The sequence below is a fragment of the Nannospalax galili genome, unplaced genomic scaffold (assembly GCF_000622305.1).
Source record: "Nannospalax galili isolate Female #2095 unplaced genomic scaffold, S.galili_v1.0 scaffold898, whole genome shotgun sequence".
Lineage (NCBI taxonomy): Eukaryota > Metazoa > Chordata > Mammalia > Rodentia > Spalacidae > Nannospalax > Nannospalax galili.
Genome location: NW_008342399.1, coordinates 923,676 through 940,250, shown reverse-complemented (window position 1 = coordinate 940,250; position 16,575 = coordinate 923,676). Strand labels below are relative to the sequence as shown.

The 16,575-nt window shown below is 42.0% G+C and overlaps 1 protein-coding gene across 2 annotated transcripts in view; it reads left to right on the top strand.

Moving 5' to 3' along the window:
* Arhgef28 (Rho guanine nucleotide exchange factor 28) overlaps nt 1-16,575 on the top strand; it is a 373,543-nt gene that overhangs the window by 93,328 nt on the left and 263,640 nt on the right. The window lies entirely within an intron of this gene.

The following is a 16,575-nucleotide window of genomic DNA, read 5'->3' as shown; positions in this document are numbered from 1 at the left end:
TTCATGTTCAGAATTTTAGCTTTAATGATTGTAATAACAAGAAGTTAGGATTTATTGTCTTATTTTTCCAAAGCAGGATAACATGTTAAAATTTATTTATTTATTTATTTATTTATTTATTTATTTATTTATTATTTGTTTATTATATGTTTATTTCCACAATTCCTTCATTCCTGCTCTTTCTCTAATTCTGGCCAATTCAGGACACTTTTTACAATATCTACAGAGGGAGCACCCATGAGTCTTAGCTTGTGGACTCTTGCTCTCCTCTCCGTTTCTGACATGTTATACAGACCAGCTTTGTAGCTGTTTATTTCCACAATTCCTTCATTCCTGCTCTTTCTCTAATTCTGGCCAATTCAGGACACTTTTTACAATATCTACAGAGGGAGCACCCATGAGTCTTAGCTTGTGGACTCTTGCTCTCCTCTCCCTTTCTGACATGTTATACAGACCAGCTTTGTAGCAACTAGCTGAGAGCTGTTTCTCTCCGGGGGCTGCACGTTTGATACCTGATAGGCAGTGGAGTTACTTCAGTAGCTTGTTGCCAGCTGGATCTAAGTTGTTTTTCTATTCCTTTTGCCTTTTAGTTTAGATATTATTATTTTATTCTGAGTCTCAGTTTGAGGATGCTGGCTGTTGCTGCGTTCATTGAGTATCCAGAATGAAGTTGTGGAGACCTGATCCATCACTTAGGCTGCTGAGCTAACTCCTCCTATATTCAATCCTTCCAATATTCTGGGTCTTGGTAGCTTCTGTGGATACTTGGCTGAGCATACCTCCCTGGGTCCTAGCCTTCTGCAGGGAACACAGGAGAGGTCCCAGGTTTTCTGGTTGGTCATTTCCTAGCCCTGGGAAGCAGCTTCCTATTGAGGCAGTAAGTGACTTGGTGGCTTTGTTCTGGGATCACCTGGCAGACGCCTCCTTCCGGACTCCTGCAGAGGCCTCCTGGCTTCTGGTTCCTGCTAAAGGAAATCCTGTCCTGAGGCCTGCCCCTTCTCTGTGACTCTGTATGTCTGTCCCTTCTCTGTCTGCAGCTCTGAATCCCTCAGGACTGGCCTCTTTTGATCATCAGCTGGGAATCTTTTCCCTGTAAGGGCATCTTGGAGACATTTACAGGACCACCTTCACTTTGCTGATGAGGATGTTAAAGCTTCGAGGTGGAGTGGTTTATTTTACTATGTTAACTCGACTGGCATGACGCTGTACATTTTAAAATGCTGTGTTGAAAAACCATACATATCTTTTTTTCCCTCAGCTAGATTTTTAGCAGCAGATCTTGAAAAGGAGTTTGGGCTTTTCACCTTTTCACTGATTTATTAGTGACTGTCCCTGTTGTTCTGTCACCGGAACTCCATTTTTTCAGGTGCCCAAAGGTGCTGTTTTGGACATTCCCACCCTGCTGTCTCCCTTGAGCTTTCCAACATGGAAAGGGTAGCGCTTCCTGGTCCTTAAAGTGCCTCACTTTTCTCACTTCTTTCTTTTGCCCTCAAGGTTACTGCTGGTAACTAAGCCTAGGCAAATCCTGACCCCTGAGAGCCTATTTGCTTACAAAATCCTGGTCCTAATAGCCTACCCTCATTTGCTCTAGAAGCTCAGAGTTCTAGAGATTTCTTTAGCTCAGGGATCAGAGCGTGTGGGTGAGGGTATTTTTTAATATATGCCAGTCCTGGGGCTGGAGAGATGGCTCAGCGGTTAAGAGCACTGGCTGCTCTTGCAAAGGACTCAGGTTTGATTTCCAGCATCTACTTGGTGCCTAACAACTGTCTGTACCAGCTCCAGGGAAGTCGGAGATACCCTCTTCTGACCTCCACGGGCATCGCAGGACATGGATGCACTTACATACGTTCAGGCACTACATCATAAAATAAAAATAATAAATAAAATATTTAAAAAAAGATAAATTAAGACAGTCCAACTAACTGTGACTTAGAAAGCAGAACCAGGAGGGGTTCTTGCCTGGAATGAGCTTCTGGATCCCACGCTTACTTTATGCAGATTTCTTGGCAGCCGATTGTGTAAATACTGTGTCTTGACCTAAACACAGCAGCTTAAGCATCTCACTAGTTGCCACTGTTGGGCTTCTCTGCCAATGTGGTTTAAGCTGGCCTTGCTGAAGTTGGCGCTCCTTGGGAACTCTTACTTTTCACTGGCTTAACCTTTCTATGCTCTCTGCTTGGCCTTCTTTTTGCCTGTTTGCTTTCAGAGGGGGCACATTCCTGGGCACCTGTTGTAGGCACAGAGCAAAGAAGACCGTGGTGACTCTTACCTTGCCTGGCCAGCAGCCACTGTTGTCAGGTTCTGCACTGCCCTGAGCTCCTTTGCTGCTGCAAGGGATGGCTGGAGATTTCTGCTATGAGCAGGGGAAAGACCAGGTGCAGACTCAGCAAAAGTCTCAGAAACCTTACTGGACTCCTTCAATACCTCTATCACTGTCCAAATTTCAAAAGAAACAGGATTTCTCAGCACAGTGACACTTCTGGGTGCTTCCTTCCACTCTCAGCTCTGAGGGGAGAGGCTTCTTGGAAAAGGCCTGAAAGTAAACTTTACAGCCACAGAAAACTACATCCCCAGCATGTGCTTGAGAAGGTATTTCTGTGGCTTGAGGGTCTATAAATATACAAAGTGTTCTTAAAGTCTAATATCACCTCACTTCCCATATTTCAGTGAGAGCGTCACAATTTGGGTAATGTGTAGCTTTGCATTTTTAATAAAAATGTGAAGTAATTGACATAAAAATTTTAAATTATGTGTGTGTGTGTGTGCGTGTGTGTGTGTGTGTGTGTGTGTGTATGCATATGCCATGCATGCATATGGAATACACAGGGCAACTTGTGGGAGTCTGTTCTCTCCTACCACTGTGTGGGTCTCTGGGATTAAACTCAGGTTCTCAGGTTTGGTGACAGGTACCTACATCCATGAGCCATCTTGCCAGCTCAGTAATTGACTTTATTTTATTTTATTTTAATTTAATTTTATTTTTTTTATTTTATTTTTTATTTTATTTTTGAGACAGTGTCTCACTAGTAGCCCTGGCTGGCCTGGAACTCACTATGTAGACCAGGCTGTCTCAAACTCACAGAGTTTGAGATTGCCTCTGCCTCCTGAGTGCTGCAATTAAAGGTGTACACCACCACACTCGCCTTCTGTAATTGACTTTAAATTTGATTTTTAAACGTAAATTGTCATCTAAGCAGAGATTTTAGGCTCGATGGGTTAAACTGTGAGTGAAAGAAAGATGTGATCCTGTTAAAATGTTTTGCTTAGGCATTCTAGAAAGGTGGCTCTTCTGGAAGGTGTGATGATCACAATGGTATACGTTATCAACAGTTCCTCCCCTCCTCAGTGTGTGTGTGGTTTGGATAAGTCACCTTAGGGCTTGCTTCCTCTTCCTCTCCATAACTTGGTACAATCAGCCTTTAACCCTCTTGTTTTTATTGAAGCCGATCTTAGAAAGGTCATAAACATTTTTTCTTTAAGATGTTTTGTTTTCCCTTAAGTCTCCATTTAGTGCCATGCTCTGTAAAATCAGTGAGTGAGGAACAAAAAGGCCCTGTGCCCCTGCATTCCAAGTCCACTTGGAATGAGGAATGATGAGGGAAATGACAAAAATGAGAACTTCAGGCAGTGATATGTTCCAGTGGTATAGTGCTATGCTATTGCATGGTGCTACGGTGCTGGAACATGGTGTGTGTATGTGTGTGTGTGTGTGTGTGTGTGTGTGTGTGTGTGGTGTGTATGTGTGTGCTTGTGTGCACGTGTTTGCGGTTAGATAGAGGAGTCCCGGGAGAGGGTCCTAGTACAGGGATCAGGAGGCACAGAGGTCCTGAAAGAAGACATGAATTTCTGGTATTTGAGGGACAACAAAAAGGCATCATGGTCAGTGCCTTGTGACTGAGAAGCTAGATGCTCAGGGCTAGGTCAGGGACAGCTGGAGTTGCCTATGTAACACAGAAAGCATGAATGGGGGCTCCATAGAGGACTGTGTGCCCTTATTTATACTGAAAAGTGCCCTTTGGGGGCCCTTGGCCCCTGCCATTCCATGCCAGTCTTCCAGTGTGTATTATCAGCTATGCTTCCTGCTCCTTCTGCTCGGCTTTCCCGAGTCCTCTCTCTTCATCTTATCTTCATCTGTTCTTACTCAGGTATGACTCCTCCTTGAAGACACCCACATATGGTCTTGCCCTGTGCTCAGGCTACCTCTTCTTCCCAGCCTGCCTGTTTACAAGTCTCACTCAGTTATCCAACCTTGACTTCAAACCCAGATGGTGATTTAAAAAAACAAAACAAAACAAAACAAAACATTTTCCAAGTTCTCCTCTAAGTAGTCATCTTTCAGCATCCTGATTTTCGTTGCCAGTGCCTGTGTCCCAAGCATTCCGTGTGAAGACCACGTTTTGCCTATTCTTCCTCGTTGGTCCTTGTGGCTGACACAGTCTCAGGACCTGCTGGTGCTGGGGCCGTCCCTTCTATCCTTGGCAGTGACCCCCACTTACTTTTGGATTGCTGCTTAGCTCTTGCTGAGTTTCTATTTCCTTAGCCTTTGTGAGGACTTTATTCTTCCCCTCAGATACTGGTTCATTTTTTGTATTCACCTTTCCTGTTGAAGCCATATCTTTGGTTTATTTTGATCACACAAGTCCTCTCTCTGCCTGGATGGGCCTGCCTTCATTCTCTTATTTCCAAGCTTTGTCCAAGCCACTCTGGTTCCATGGCCAGGAATGTCCCTAAGGTAGGAATGGGATGTAGTGGCCTGTCGAGGCTGGGAGCCAAGACAGCTCTGCATTGGTATCTTGTTGTCAGTTTTCTAAGGCTTGGTCCACTCTGTGGGGTAGAAGCTGTCTCCTACCTCTGGAGTCTGTTAGCCACAATCATGGGCTCTTGTCATCCAATGGTGCCTTGGATCCAGGGTGATAGAAATGTATCACATTCTAAGCAGTACAGCCTGAAAACCTGGGCACTCCAAAGGCAAGGGCTTACTCAAAGACAAAAGCAGTTTCTTTAAAAACATAGAAAAAAATTTTAAAAATTAAAATACAGTTAATACCAGCATTCACATATATGTAGGACAAATTCTTGGAGCAAAATAGAAACTTGGGTCCAATGAAGCAGCTTACAAAACAAATACCCTTCAGTAGTTTCTTATTTAGTTCTTACCCAGAAAAATTTTCTGAAAAAAGATTTTATTTTAATTTTATGTGTATGTGTGTTTTGCCTGCTGCCCATGGAGACCAGAAGAGTGTGGGGATCCTTTGGAACTTGAGTTATTGTATAGCTATGAGCCACCATATGGGTGCTGGGAACTGAACCCAGGTTCTCTGGAAGAACAGCCAGTACTCTTGACTGCTGAACCATCTTTCTGACTCCCTTAGCCTGAAAATGTTGTGTAATTAATTTTATTTAATTACAGGGTTAATTAACCCCTTTGAGAGGTAGGAATTACTGTTCTCCATTGACAGCTAGGGACACTGAGGGTGGTTTTTCTTCCTCAGCAGTCATTTACTCTGGACCTGGACAGAGACTGGTCCAGAGAGCTGAGTGAGGTATGGTCACCTGAAGAATCAGGACAAGGGTCTATCTGCACCTCAAGTCTTCTGATTCTCAATCCAGAGTGTTCACCACAACAACCAGGTCATTTAAACACAGATCTTTACTCTTTGTCACATTGAAATCCTTTGTGATAGTCAGTGTACCGTAGTCTTTCTGTAAATGTTTGTTGATTGAAGGGAAGCCGGCTTGTGTTCTGACATTCTTTCAGGCAAGGGCTGTGTCCCACGAGGCAGTGGGAGGTGTCCAGTTGACACAATAGTTGACAGCAATTCAAAATGGTTCTTGGTCATATAGGTTGCATGGAAGAAAGCTCCCGCACTAGAAGCTCCAGCCACACTCTGTTTTGTCCATTTATCCCAAAGGCTGTGCTTCTGTCTAGCCCAGGACCTTTGTGTGGCTCTTCCCTTCACTGGGCACACTCTGCTTCCTCTCTTTTAGTGTAACGAAGTTTATAGTATTCAGGTCTCAACCTAAATGTCATACCTTCAGTGAGACATGCTTTGTGTTTTGATGGGAGTTTGTTGTTACTATTATTCCATTAATTCTTCATCTCTCAAATTTATAAGCAGAGAATATCAATTTTTTGAGAATATCAATTTTAAAAGCAGAGATTACAACCAAATGTGTACATAGTTCTCCATTACTAGTTCAGTGCTTGGCACTTGCTTCTAATGCAGTTCCATTCCACAAACAGTGCCTGGCGTTCATCCTGGATCACTCCTTAAAAAATATTTTACTTATTTTTATTTTATGTGTATGGGTGTTTTGCCTGTGTGTATGTAAGTTCACCACATGCCTGTAATGCCAGTGGAGGCCAGAAAAGGGCATCAGATTCCCTGGAACTGGAGTTATGGATGGTTGTTAGGCACCATGTGGGTGCTGGAAACTGAACCTGAGTCCTCTGCAAGAGCAGCCAGTGCTCATAACTGCTGAGCCATCTCTCCAGCCCCATGGAACATGGTTAATTTCTTTTGGCATTTTATTTATTTATTGATTTGTGGCTGTGTTTGTGCCACTGCATATGTGCAGATGTCAGAGGACAACTTGCAGGAGTCAGTTCTTTCCTTCCATCATGTGAGTTCCAGAGATTAAACTTGGGTTGTCAGGTGTGCTGGTCAGCACCCTCACCCACTGAGACTTCTCACTGGTTCTGAAGCACTTTTAAATGTTTTCTTTTTCTTTTTTTTTTTTTAATTCTTTCTCTGTGTTTCCCTCTGTCTCTCTCTGTCTCTCTCTGTATGTGGCTTTTCTGAATAGGTATGCGACCAACATTAATTTGATAAATGTCTACAAGGACAGTCATTGTAGTTTTTTATACTCTAGGAACACATAAAGATAGGGGAAGGTCAGTCAGGAGGTGATTACAATCATAAGGATAAATAAACTTGTCCCAGAGTTTGAGACTTAACTAAATTTCTAGGCACTGTATGGAATGTCTGTATATAGATATAGATACATAGATTTAGATATAGACATATGTGTGTGTGTGTGTGTGTGTGTGTCCACCAAATAAAAATTGTGTAAATATTGTGAGGTGGACAAAGCCTTACTGAGGATGAGTGACTTGTCCTAACACATTGGTGTTGCTGTTAATTCACTGGCTAGAGATTTTATGTGCCAGGCACTAAATGCATTACAGGCAAGGACAGATCAGGTTTTGTAAGGCTTGAGAGAGAGACAGAGAGACAGAGAGACAGGAAGATGAGAGGTGGTATATGCATGTGGAGTGAGAGAGAGAGAGAAGGACAGAGAGAGACAGAGACAGAAAGAGAGGAGGTAGATGCATGTGGAGAGAGACAGAGACAGAGACACAGAGAGACAGAGAGACAGAAAGAGAGGAGTAGATGCATGTGGAGAGAGAGAGAGAGAGAGAGAGAGAGAGAGAGAAAGGAGTTAGAAGTAGATACATGTGTAGACCATGACAAAGACTAAAGTTAGGTTCTCCAAGTCACCAAATGTTGAGCAGCATCTCTGTGGGTGAACTGGGTGTGGGGAGCGCTGAGTCAGAGGGGGAGGTGATGGCAGGGACTTTGAAAATCAGCACCTCTAAAACAGAATCCATGAAGCATCTGACATAATCATTTATTGTTTAGAATCTGGCTGTAGTTATTGAAAGTGACTTTCTAGGATGGGAAGCATAGCTTCTTGTGTTCCCTAGAGAACAAGTAGCAAAAAAACCACAGGAATGACATGAGGTGATTACTGAAGTATTCATTTGAAATGGAAATTTTTAGCAAATGATATAATAAACTTGTATCATTATAGCACTGATTATATTAAATAATTTGGGGGCTGGGCATGGTAGCACACATCTTTAATCTCAGCCCTTGAGAGGCAGGTGCAGGCAGATCTCTCTGAGTCCAGGCCAACCTTGTTTAAATAGAGAGTTCCAGGTGAGCCAGGACTTCATAGTGAGACTCTTCATAGTGAGACTTTATTTATATGTATTTATATTTATATATAAATATTCATAAAGTAGATTAAAAATTTTTGTAAGTGAAGCAGGAATCATAATTTTTTTGCTTTTAAACTCACCATAAAATGTTGTATGAGAGGGATAGTACATATTTTGATAAGGAACTGAAAATGCTTTTCACAAATTTAAATAAACTAACCCAAGGACTATGACATAAAGACTACTTGGATGACTTCAAAAATTATTTAGTACTAGAGAAATGGCTCAGTGGTTAAGAGCACTGACTGCTCTTGCAGAGGATCTGGGTTCGATTCCCAGCACCCACATGGCAACTAAGAGCCATCCATAATCCAATTCCAGGGTACCCAACTCCCTCTTCTGGACCTCTGCGGCAAACACTGCAGGACACGGGTGTACTTACATACGTGCAGACACTCATGCTTTTTTATTATTATTTTTATTTTATGTGTATGAGTGTATTGCCTGCATATATTTAAGTGCATTTGTGTTGTGCAATGCCTGTGGAGGTCAGAAGAGGGCGTTGGATCCTCTGGAACTGGAGTTACAGACAGTTGTTAGCTGCCATGTGGGTGCTGGGAATTGAACCCAGGTCCTCTGCAAGAGCAGCCTGTGTTCTTAAACACTGGGCCATCTCTCCAGACCCCTATGTTCTTGAATTTTAATAAGATGTTTACATATAGATGGCAGAGGATTAAAAATAAAGATGTTCTTTTGTAGATGGCACTGTGTCAAAACCCCTGACTAGAGTCAAGAGGAAGCCTTTCCTTGTGCAAAACAGGAAAGAAACAGATGAAACTATTGGTCATGAGCTAGTACCTGACAGGTTGTCAGTGGAGTTCCTTTCAGCAGCTGGCTTTGTGTCTTCATTGGAAGTTGGAGTAAGTAGAAGTGGAAAATTGTCGTTGAATCACATGTGGTCCTTTACTGAAGGATGGGAGCACAAGAATGAGTTTTGGTAATTTTTGATGGTGGATGATTGCCAGGGTCTCCAATTTCTATTAAGGACTAGATAAACTATGGCACATTTGTGTGTGTCCCTCATTTTCCTCCACCACCCATAAATGTTGGCAATCACTGATCTCAACTTCATGTCTGTAATTTTTCCATTCTGAGCATCTTTTTAAAATTTTTATTTATTTTTTATTTTTTTAATTCCAAAGAGAGGCAATTTTTAATACATTTTTCCAGAAATAACTTGAAGTTGGTTACATAAAAATATATATACAATGAAGTTTAAGGGGGGAAAATGGGAATAAGAAATCAAAGACCAAACAATTTGCCAACATGGGATAAACTGGTTTCCATTAGTTGTTTTTTTTTTGTTGTTTTTTTTTTTTTTATTTTTTTTATTTTTTAATCCTAACGAGTTTATTTGGCTTGGGTTTATTTACAGAAGAGTGGGTGCTTCCCCCATTTACAGCTGCACTGGAAAGTCCACACTCAAATATACATCCTGTGACTTCCTGACAGCTGCACAAAATGGCAAGAGAGGTGCCTCATGGCTTTCTTGGCTTATATATCCTTAGCCCTTCCCACACATGCAGCTAAGGTCAACTGACTGGATGGGAGGGGTAACTGACTCCCCCATCGACTTCTTGGTGTGCAAAGGAGGTGTGACTATAGCTTGTCAGCATAGTGTTCAGAGGACACTTCCAGGTAACACTCCACCCCTTCCTCTGGCTCTTACATTCTTTCCACCAACCTCTTCTGCAAAAGTCCCTGAGCCTTGGAGAGGGTGATAGGTGTGGGATGATCTTCCTCCCATTGTGGCAACTGAATTTTTGGATCTCTGCATCATCTGTTTTCCATGGGCTGTTGGCCCATTTCAGTGGGATTCCATCTACTATAAAAACACAAGCAGCGAGAAGCAAGAACATCTAAACAGTGGCTTCTGTAATAACTTAACCTATGGGTGTAAACACCAATGCTTGGACAGTACTTTAGCAGGTGTATCACATCCATCCAATTCTCCCAATACACAGAAAAAAAAAGCCTTAAACACAGAAGGAACCCTGTGGGGATGGAAGAAAACCCTACCAGAAGCCATGGTTATTAAATGAAATTCCCAGTGCCAGAGGTGGGTTGCCCCACCATGAGCTGTTGGCCAGAGGGGCCCTAAGAGGTCTCCCAAACAATAAAGGCCATTGCCAATAATTTTGGTTGTGCACTGGAATAAACCTTATTGCTGAAGACATCGCATGATGTGAGTGTGGGAGAAGGAGAGATCAAGCTTAGACTAAGCTGGAAACTCCCTGCTACTGGATGGGTGGCTTTCATAGTGCCAGAAGGTGACATGCAGATGGCTGGGGAGAACTATCCCCTATTATTCTGCTCAATGATGGACCCTGCCGAACCCCGTGTTGCACTATCAACATGCCAAACAAGATGTTCCAGCTGGTGCAATAGTGGAGCATCTATTGTATGTGCAAATTTTTGATTGGATACATTGCCTGCTCCTAGAGGTAGAACATACATCTGGTACTGTAGACCAGGGCAACCCCCTGTGGCAGGGGAGAATATAGGCCCCAGTGGGGAGGCCACTGCAATTGTTTTGTTAGATGGATGTGATGCACCATTCTGATCATCTTTAAAATTTTTTTTTTTTTTAAATTTTAGACAGGGTCTTACCTTGTATCTTTGGATAGCTTGGAACTAACTATGTAGACCAGAGTGGGCTCAAACTCATGGAGATCCACCTGCCTCTGCCTCCCAAGTGTAAGAATAAAGGTGTGTGCCAACATGGCCAGCCTGAGGATTTTATATAACATGGAATCATATAACATGTCATCTTTTGAGATTAGCTTTTGGTTTCACTCAACATAATACCCACAAGAGTTAGGCAGTGTGCTGCAAGTGTCTGTGTATCATTCTTTTTTGTTGGGTAGTATTCTGTAGTATGGGTATACACAGTTCATATCATCTTGTAACTGTTGCGTGACAGTTGCTTCCAGGTTTTGGATGTTATAACTAAAGCTGCTGTGGCCAATTTTGTATTGACTTTTGCTTGAACATCATTTTCAACTCTTTAGTACAAATGTTCAGGAGTGTTTTCTGGTTTGTGTGAATGTGTGTTTAGTTGTTAAAGGTATGGCCAGGCTATTTTCCAGAGTGATCATGACATTTTAATTCCCACCAGCCATATGTGTATATATATATATGAGTGAGAGACCCAATTTCTTGGCGTCCTTGAGACTATCTGGCATTATATTTTTTACGTTAGCTGCTCAAGTAGCGATAGCTCATTACATGCTCAGAGGTACTTTTCCTTTTTCAATTCTGATGAAGCTTATGCAGTCAAACAAATCATTTTGACTATTTGTGTATGTGTGTGTGATGTGTGTGTGCACATGGATGTGCATGCATGTATGTGTGGAGTCAGGAGGTTGACATTTGTGTCTACCTCTATCATACTTTATTATATACTTTGAGACAGTACCTTTTTGAGCCTGGGGAGCCACTATTTCAGCTAGCCTGGCTGGCCAGCATGCCCTGGAATCCTCCTGTCTACACCTCCTGGTGCCGGTATTAGGCATGTGCTACCGCACCTGTCTTTTTTCACATGGGTACTTAGACCTTGAATTCAGGTCCTCATGCTTGTGCAGCAAGTGGACCATTCATTTTAGTTATTTTCAAGTGTACAGTTCAGTGGCATTAAGTACATTGTCACTGTTGTGCATCCATTTCTACCATCCATCTCTGAGACCTTTTCATTTTCTGTAACTGGAACTCTGCACCCATTAAGCACTAACCACATCCCTCCTCCCCCACAGCTCTGGCAATCACCATTCTACTTTTTATCTCTGTGTACTTGATCACTCTAAAAACACTGAGCTGTGAGTATCTGTTTCCATCCTTGCTTTCAATATTTTAGACAGATACCTAGAAGTAGAATTGCTTATTCACATGGTAATTCAGTGTTTAGCTTTTTGAAGATGTGCCAGGCTGTTTTACAGAGCAGCTGGACCACTTTACAGTCCTGCCAGTAGTGTACAAGAGTTCTATTTTCTCCACATCCTCACCATTGCCTCCTATTTTCTGCTTTTGTTTTGTTTTGGATGAAGACACCTTATTTGGTGTGAAGCGGTGTGGTGTAGATTTTATGCAGATGATTATTTGGGCGTCCTCAGAGTAGAAATTTCTGAATGGAGCTTTTTCAACCTTTCTACCCTAATCTCTGAAGCAGTTCTCAAACTTTTCAAATTGCAACCTGTTTTTGCCCTAGCTCAGAGTGGAATTAGAGTTATTTCATGCATCCCTTTGAAATTATAATCCTCCCTCACTATATTTGGATCCTGATTTGAAATATCAGATTTGCATGGTGAGTTCAGACAGCAAAGATTACTCTAAATCTGTTTGGGTAGAACAGTGAGAACTACGTAGAATCTACTATGTATCTATATGTATGTAATATATACATATATAATTATTTGGATTGATTTGAAAACCAGTGTTCAGTGTAGGGGGACTTTAGAGAGGTGATCTCTATTATAAAGTCAGTTGCTGCACAGAAAACATTGCAGGGAAAGTTCAACCAATCAGCATATACAAATCTATGTTTCATATTTAAATTTATTTTAAAAAATTTTATTTGTAATTTTTATTTTATATGTCTGAACTAATTGCCTGCATGTGTATAAGTGCACTTATATTGTGCAGTGCCTGTGGAGGTTAGAAGAGGGCATTGGATCCCCTGGAACCGGAGTTATGGATGGTTGTTAGCAGCCATGTGGATGTTGGGAACCAAACCTGACTCCTCTGGAAGAGCAGTCAGTGCTCTTAACTGCTGAGCCATCTCTCCAGTGCCCTCATAGTTAAATTTGCGACATTTGATCAAATTGCCTGAATGGTGATTAAAAGAAATACTTTTTTGCAATGCCTTTTAAGTCTAACCCAGAGCTCTCTTTCTTCTCTCTTCTCTCTCTCTCTCTCTCTCTCTCTCTCTCTCTCTCTCGTGTTTTTCCTCTCTTTTAGGGTTTAGAACCTCTTGAATTCCCATTGTATTGATTCTTTGCTTTGATTCCTAGAAGAGGAATCTTTGAGGCCTAAAAAGTCTGAAAAACATAGGAAAGAATCTATCTTAGAGGTTCCTGTAGGAACAACACTCCTGGAGGGATGCTGCTCAGAATGGCTCCCAGAACCTGGGATCTCTAGCCCTAGGATTCCCAGTGAGAGAGGGGAGGGGAAGTGGCTACAGGGGATGCTAGTTAAACCAGCATCACCCCTCAGTCTGCAGTACTCACCTGCCACCTTCAAGGTACCAGAAGGGGAAGGTTATTGCCCTAATTAGCTTTTTGTTGCTGTGATAAAACACTGATCACAACCAATTTGGGAAGGAAAGGCAGGAACTGAACTGAAGCAAGAGACATGGAGGAATGCTGCTTATTGGTTTCCTTTCCCTGGCTTGCTCAACTATCTTTCTTATACAGCCCAGATTCACCTGCCTAGGGATGGCACTGCCTACAGTGGGCTGGCCTTCCTACATCAATTAACAATTAAGAAAATGTTTCACAGATATGGCCAAAGACCAGTTTGACAGAGACAGTTCCTCAGTTGACATTCCCATTTCCTAGCTGACTGTACTTTGTGTCAAGTTGACAAAAACTAATTAGCTCTGTTATTCACCTGGCCTTTCTTCCTTCTAATCTTTAGTTCAGTGATTCAAGGTTTTTAGAAATCTTGTCCTCTGCCAGAAGTCAGCATCCCCCACCCTGTGAATGCTGACTATTTATATGCAAAGTATATTAAAGACTTCACTCTTCACAAATCATAGTTGTTTAAAAGAAAAAACAACAAAAAACAGGACATAGTGTGAGTGTGTGGGTAGATCTACAGGGAAGGCTTAGGAGAAGGACATTTAAGAAACACAGCTTTGGCTAGGTGGTTGATTAAAGAGGTGTGTGCTACTTCCCCTGGTAGATTAATAGACATCACTATGTTACTGCCATGATGTTAAAGGCTCTGGAGGATCTGCCCTTTGACCAATGAATCTTCTTGAACTACCTAAATGATGGCTTAAAAGTTTTTATTTACTTATTTATTTACTTTGTGTGTGTGTGGGGGGGGGCAAGGGCCATGGTCCAGATGTGGAAATCATATGACAGTTTATGAAAACAGGTTCTCTTCTTCCACCATGTGGGGCCCAGGGTTCGAACTCAGTTTGTAGGCTTGGCAGCAAGCCTCTTTACCTGCTGAGTTATTTTGAGGCCCAAATTAAAGGCTTTCAAAATGAAAATTTGAATATGAATAGAACCTAGCAACTATGAGGAGAAAGTGGAAACATACCATAGTATGATAAGAAAGTTCCACTCTGGAGAGAAAGCCACCATGCCAAGTTACTAAAAAGTTTAATACCTTGAAGAGCCTCTGAGAGCTGCATGTGGTAGCACACATGTGTAATCCCAGCTGGGAAGCCACAGAGACTGCTGCTCTTTGGGTCTCTAAAAAGGCTGTTACATGTCTTTGGTTGGAATTTATGATTGGCCAGTGGCATCAGTGACGAGAGCAGGATCATCTGGACTGAATTCCTGGCATAGCCCACTTTCCAGCAATGTGTGCATTGCAGTGCCTCGGCTGTCTGTGCTGTTGCTTGTCAGTATTTCACAGAGGCAGGAGAGAAGGGACAGGAGATTCACATCCATAATTTGGGGCAGGTGGATAGGACATTTGTTTTCATGGTTGAGTTAAAAGATTTAAAATTTGGGGAAATGAAGTATTTAGACATTTCAGACCAAGATGCTTCTACCTGCGCCTGTGATCTCTGTTCTGTAAGTCTTAAGCCCATGAGTTTCTTTGTTTTTATAAAGCATTTAAGACAAAGATGGAGGGAAGCAGCCAATCACACTGATCGGTGGGGATGAAAATCAGTATCTGGAGGAGAGGAGACGCCTGTGCTCTGATGTGCACCTCAGCATTGCTTACAGCAGTCGAGGTACAGAAACAGCCAAAGTGTTCATCTGCCATAGATGAAAAGATTTTAAAATGTGGTATTTATATACATAGGAGAAAACTATTCAGCCTCAAAAAATCCCCGGAATGTTCTCTCATTTGCAACTACATGGATGAACTTAGAGGACTTTATATTAAGTGACATACACTAGGCACAGAGAGACAAAGACTGTATGATTTCACTGTCATGCGAAGTCTAAAATAAAATCAAACTCCTAGAAGTAGAGGGTAGGATGGTGGTTTCCAGAGGTTGGAAGAGGGATGAGTGGTCTGGAGATGAGGGGAGGTTGAGCAGTAAGAATGAAGTTTCAGTTAGGCAGCAGGAATACCTTGTGGTGAAGTAACACATTTCAGGGTGACTATGGTTAAAAGAATGTCTATTTCAATATTGCTGAAAGAGGGTTTTAATTGTTCTTACCACATAGAAATGATAGAGACTGGAGGTGAAGGTACGATAACTAGGCCTATGTAATCATTTCACAGTGTTTAGATGTTTCAGTACAGCACATAACATGCACAGCTACTAGTTGTCAATGTAAAATAAAATTAAAAAAGTGAAAGAAATAGAAAACCAGGTAGAGGATCTTGCCTGTATCAAAGTCATTGACAAGCATGTTTGGGCAGAAGCCACCAAGGTTGGCAACTGTTGAGAAAGACTTATCATACCCCAAGGTCCCCTTGCACTGAGATAATCCCTTCTCCCTTTGCTCAGGCTCAGTCAACATCCTTTATTTAAACACTGAGGCTTGTTTCTCTCACATGCTACCTCTTTCTCTAGCTTTTGTTTATGTGACATTTGGTGTGAGCAGCAAGCAGTGCCTGGTTCATAGTGAGCGCTCAGCAAATGTTTGCTGACTAAACTGACCATCATGCAATTAGAATCTGCCTTCCAATTTTCCTCCCTTCCTCCCTCCCTCCCTCCCTCCGTCCCTCCGTCCCTCCGTCCCTCCAGGCTTGGTAGCTTTCCCCTGCCATGCCCTCCCACCCTCCCAGGTATTTCAACTTTTCCTTAGTTCCACAGCAATGAAGAAATAGTACCATGGCCTGAAATCTATGGAAATGTGAGACAAAATTAATCTTTGCTCCCTTATGTCATCTGCATGAGTTGTTTTGTCTCAATGAAGAAGCAAACAATACACTTAGCACAGTATATACAGTACCATAGTTAACCCAGGGAAATGCCCAATACATCTGTGTCCCCATTGTAGATATGGAGCAAATTAAGAAGGGCCAAGTCCTATAGAGACTACTCAGAGGAAAGTGGAAGAAAGGGGAGAAAAGATGAATTCCTTTGTAAAAGAACTACTAAAACCTGGAAAACAGTATCTTTTTTTAAAGCTTTTATTTTACTTTTTTAATTGAGCTTTTAAAAGTTCATACAGTATTTCCCACTCACCTCTAGAATCCCTCCCCAGTCCATGACCACTCCCTCCCCTCCAACTCCTCCCATATTGCCCCATCACTTTTTTCTGATAACTTCATGTACTTTCTTCTTTTTTTTTTAAATGGGACTTTTTGCTACTCTAACATTTCCCCCCCTCTGAAGAGGTAATCCTAAAATCTTTTAAGTATTAGGTAAGAGCTCCCAAATACTTTCGACATTTTTGGCCTTTGGAACGGAGTATGTTGCAAGAGGCCCAAGG